This window comes from Ctenocephalides felis, unplaced genomic scaffold (assembly GCF_003426905.1).
Source record: "Ctenocephalides felis isolate EL2017-DRISC unplaced genomic scaffold, ASM342690v1 CF-g0.4_SCAFFOLD_01170, whole genome shotgun sequence".
Classification (NCBI taxonomy): domain Eukaryota; kingdom Metazoa; phylum Arthropoda; class Insecta; order Siphonaptera; family Pulicidae; genus Ctenocephalides; species Ctenocephalides felis.
In genome coordinates this window covers 17,979,825-17,985,454 of record NW_020537324.1, presented here as the reverse complement: position 1 = coordinate 17,985,454, position 5,630 = coordinate 17,979,825, and the positions used below count along the sequence as shown (strand labels likewise).

The window sequence follows — 5,630 nt, the reverse complement described above, 5'->3', positions numbered from 1 at the left end:
GTTCATACTAGAGATTTGTATAAATTTCAAGTAAATCGGTCCAGTAGAAGTTCAGACATCGTGGATATCATATAAAAAATGTCCGTTTTGAGAAAAACAAGTTTAAATATTTCCGGGGAATAGATACAGAGCAGGAATATTGTGGTCAAATAGCTATATCTCCAAAAATAATATAAATTTTGAAAAATTGACTTGCATAAAAGTCGAGTAAATATACTTTGAAAAAAAAAACAAAAAATATAGATTTATAAAAATATATCAGAAGTAAACAAATAATTTAGAATATCCTCTTATTAATATTATTATAATCACCAAGAGCAGGAATGAATAAAAACTAATATTTCTATAATACAAGTACCAATATATATCTTTTACAACTTTATATATAGATTCAATTTTATATAATATTTTTGGCAAATGGCCAAATTATCCTCTCGTAACAACAAATAAATCATAAATATGCGGTTTTATTAACGCCCTCTCGGATATAACCCTAAAAAATATAAAACAACAGAATCCCGAACAAAACTCAATACTGTGAGTTCCCATAACCGTTACCAGCGGAATTCGATTTATCCATCCTGTGCTGAATTTATACGGTATCCTGCGAATACAAATTGCGGTCATCAATGATGAATTTACATTCCTCCCAGCACGGGGTTGTTTTTCCACATGGGGTATATTGAAACTCGATCTAATGTGCTTGAAAAAATATAGCTTACTCGTAATTTATTATCAGAGCCCATTCGATATGAATCACAATTGCTACGCATAATTCTTTAATACTTTTGTTTTCGAACATTTGAAATTTTATGTGAAAAACATCTGTGATTTTGTAAGTTGGAAGGTTGGAAGCGTCTATTGTTGTTGATTCATTTGGGATCAATTTAATACAAGTTAGTATTCTATGTACAATGGTTAATTATTTCAATATTATATAGAATTTTAATCTACTATTAACTTTCTACGTTCCTCTATCTAGTGTGGTAGGTTATAGTAATCGTAAAAAATCGAAAATGAAAAAGCGCCTCTTGAACAATCTGGCATACATTCGAAAATATGTTATGTATGTTTGTGTGTGTATAAGTGTGTATACAATATTTTGTCAATATTTAAAAAATAATTGGATTCGTATTTCGGTTAGTTTTTGCTAATGGCAGGTCTACCCATTTCAAAGATACGGGACAAAAAAAGCTAAAAATGGCAAGGCAATTATTGAGGGAACAGAGTTCGATTTCCACATTCAAAAAAAATTCACTTGTGTAAAATCTTGTGTGAAGTCCAGTTGTTTTGGAGACCCAGAAAAAAAATCATTTAGCGGTCAAAAATGACCATAAGACCATGAACATCACATTTTATAGATATTTTATAGAGCTTTTAATAATTGGTACAAATTTTTCACCAATTCTTTGCTTTCCGTACCAAGATTTATTGTGTTTAAAGTCACTTTTATAGTTTAAACAAATTTTTTCGACATTTTCCACACTATGGAACAAAATTTAAAAAAAATCAAAATATCGAAAAAAAGTACTGGGCATGGCAAGTTCCAAATTTTTGCCTTATGGCACAATGCCATACACCACTATCTTTTATAATATTCTAATTTTAAAACATCACAATTTTTGATTATCCAAAGTTTACAGAAGAGAGTTCATAATCTGTATCATTTTTTTGCACCTTATGATAAATATATCTCCAAAATGTTGCTTTTTTGACAATATTCGGGATTTTTCTGTGAAATATGGTTTGAGTGCGAATACGAGTTTGCTACAATTCGCACATCTTCTATATTTCAAGAGGATATCTGTATTTTATTCAGTTTTACAAGTGGCATAATTCCGCCATATGTCATTTCATGATCTCGTGCATGTGGAATAATTTTGCTTGTAAAGAATCTGTCTTGTACGATCGTTGGTTTTTATATAGGTTTATATATTGAGAATATATTTGTTGAATACAATATAAGATAAAAATAGACGGATTTTACAGAAACAATTGAAATTTTTAATTGAATTTTTTAAGCCTTTGTTACTGAGAAAAATTTCCTAAGCTCGTACTCTTCTTTGGACACAAATTGACCACGATTCTTGTAACATACGTGACTTGGATGTTGGATGTTATTTTACCTATGTGGTCTTTGTGAACGCGAACTAGCAATTGGACCTATTATCTTGGACTTTAAAATAAACTGAATCAAATCGAAAGACTTAGAATTTTTCTGGATTTTTTTAACCAGAAAATCCGAATTTTTAATTTAAGAAATACTCGATGTTTCAAGTAATTTCGAATCCTTTGACCCAAACTAAAGTAAAAGTCACTTGTTATTAAAAATTAAAGTTGGAGTAAAAATAATTTTAAAAATATCACACTTTTTTTTGAACTTGCAAATTACTTTTCAACAAACTATAAGGTATAAAGTTATAATATAAAATGAAATTTTATCTAATATTAAATTCTAAATAATTTTTTTTCAATTTTTTTAGACACAATACAATTTTCAAAATTATTACTTTGTTAAAGGAAAAAGTATGTATGTAGGCATATAAGCCATTTTTTTTACCTTTCTTAGAATTTCTCTTAAAACTAGCTTCACCGATTTAAAAAATTGAAAGCCATCTGATGACACACTATAAGGACTAGTTATTATTGACTATTAGATTTGCAAGACAATCAGCTAAGAAATTCTTTTAAAATTGCCGAAAAAAATCCTCAACTGATTTAAATTCTAAAACCCTTTGAAGGATATTAGTTGGGAGTTATGATGATTGATTTTTGCAAATGATCAAAAAAACATACCAAATTTTTTAGATGTGAAATTTATTAATAAAAAAAATAAGATTTTGGTAAAAATTGGATAAGTCGATCTTCATGATTTAATGTTGAAATTTTTTATTTGACAATATTGATGTAAATTTATATGATATAAATTTATATGACGATAGGCTTCTTGGTCTAACTCAGTGATTCCCAAAGTGGTCTATATGGGCCCCTAGGGATCCATGACAACGTTCAAGGGGTCCACGTCAGCGAAAAGAAATTTTGGAGATCCACGATAGTGGATCACAACACACCTTGTTAATAACTATTTTTTTGTTATTATTTTAAAGCCAATTAATGCCTTAACTTGTATTTGTATCTTTACTTTGAATGTTTATTAAACATTCAAAGTAAACATTTGTATAAATAGATAATTATAAAAAAAAAAGATTTCGGCAGGGTGGGGATTCCATGGCAAAGCCTAAGGGGTCCACGACACAAACAACTTTGGGAATCTGTAGTCTAACTTATCTAACATAATAATTTAGGATTTATTAAAATATATAAATAATTAAAATTTGCTTTTATTGGGACAGAGCTTTAGAGTTATTATTGCAAATACTAAAGAGAATTGCAAGCTTTTGGATGAAATTGCATATAGAACCTACAATTATGTATGTTAAATTTTCAATTATATTTTTATAGGAGTACAAAATATATTGAAACTTATTTCAAATCACCATGCATAGTTTACAAATATACTTCTTTTATCTATGAATATTTTTCAAATATCAACAGGTTGCTTTTTCGATTTGAATTTACCGCGCAGAATCGCGCACATGGCAAACGTCACGCTGTGTTGTCAAAGCATTTGACATTCCAAACAGCATTTTTTGGTTAGGTTTTATTAATTCCATTAAATTAATTTATATTTTTTATTTAGTATATTAAGTTAGTTAGTTATTAAGTTTTACCTTTAATATATGTGACAAAAATTTGACAAAATGGACAAATGCAAAATAAAAAAAGAAAATGCTGATTAACAGTAAGTACATGATGTCACATTTACTATGCTAAAATGCTTTAAATATAATATGTTACATTTAAAGTTTTGTCTGCAGCCTATTGATTTTAGTAATATTTTACAATTGGAAATTAATGAGTTCGATCATTATGATCTTGATGAATTATTAGTAAAAGAAGTAAGTCAAAGAGTTCAGCTCTATGATTTTAGTTTACCCTCATCCCAACGTTCGAGAGACATTACTTATAAATTATGGGAAGAAGTGTCTGAAAATTTACATGGTAATATTTATTCTACAAGTATATCAATATGTAGATACAGCCTGAAATGGATCCTTTACTCTTCAGGTAAATTAACACCGGATGAAGCTCGAAGAAAATGGAAAGTATTTCGGGATCAATTCGCTAAGATTTTAGCAAATGAAAGAAAATCTTTAGATTTAGGTCGACCTCAGAAAAAACACAAATGGAGATTATATAAAGACATGGAATTTTTAAGAAGTTATATGAATTCTAATAAAAAGTACAACTTTCACAATATGTTAAATTCGAATTTTAACATTCTGAAGCTATGATTTTTCTTTCAGAAACAAAACAGATGAAAATTGTATAGATATTAAACCAAATTTAGAAGAAAAGCAAAACGGTGTTACTAAAAATAGTAATGATATTGATGTAATTCAAAAAACTGTAAACAATGGTCGAGAAAAATACATCGACCATCATCACCTAACTCAGGTTATATAGTAGTTTTTTACCTTTGAATTTGATATCAAGACCAAATTCAAGATATTCTGAAGATTTAGATTAAGTATATTATTTTATATTATATTCCTATTACAGAAGTATCTTCTGTCAGTATAACTCGAGACAATTGTGGATTTGAAATAAATCAGTGTAATGCCAATACATATGCATCAAAAATTACTGAATTAATATCCGAAATTAAAAAACAAAATGAAGAAAATGATGACGAAGTCAGAGGATTTATTAGAATGATAGTGCCCGTACTCCGAGAACTACCTGAACAAAAACGAAGGCAATTTATGTGGAAAACTTATGGAGATTTAATAAAATTAAACGAGAGTTCTAATTTTTAAATTGCGTTTCATTTCATTATTCTAATATAGTAATAGTTAGCAGGAATTAGTAGAATATTAATCATTATCTTGGTATATTTATTGCAGAAAACATATTTGCTTTTCACAAAGTTTCAAAGCAAATAATGGATTTATTTTAATTTTATGCTTTTCATTATTGCTTTGGATGGTTTGTGTTCTATCCCATTATTGCTTGGACCCGATTATCCAAAACATCAACAAAACAGATTTCGACTGAAAAAATAAATTACTTTAATAAATTAATCTAAAAATACATGATAATAATATTTTTAATTTAAACAATTGTTGTAATTTAAAAATATATAATAATAATATTTATATAAATATCGATGTTGAATATAATTTGCTCGTATAGAATGTTATGAAATTATATACTTGGCATCAACAGAACGCCTTGTCGAATCTGGCGTCCCACGCAACGAAATGACGCTATTATTGGAGCCTATTACTATAAAAGCTCTTTCAAATTTGATACTTTGTTGTATATAAAGACATGTATGTGCTTAGAATCAAGAGTAAACACTATTTCAGAGCTACAATGCTGGATGTAACATAAAACATGGTAAATAATGAAGGATCTATTGTTATTATTCCCACTTAACGTAAAAATAGCTGAAAATAATAGAAAATTTGGCGTAGAGATTTTATTCAAACTTTTACGATTTTTTTCTGTATCTTTTTACATATATTTTATTTATATATAATACTGAATATGTATACATATATGTA

The 5,630-nt window shown here is 27.8% G+C and overlaps 1 long non-coding RNA gene across 1 annotated transcript; it reads left to right on the top strand.

The window, feature by feature from the left end:
* Positions 1–3,746: 3,746 nt before the first annotated feature.
* Positions 3,747–4,410, top strand: LOC113366276. The gene is made up of 4 exons (XR_003366268.1): positions 3,747–3,802; positions 3,879–4,062; positions 4,129–4,303; positions 4,368–4,410. It is a non-coding gene; the product is annotated as an uncharacterized LOC113366276 (long non-coding RNA).
* The last annotated feature ends 1,220 nt before the right edge of the window (positions 4,411–5,630 follow it).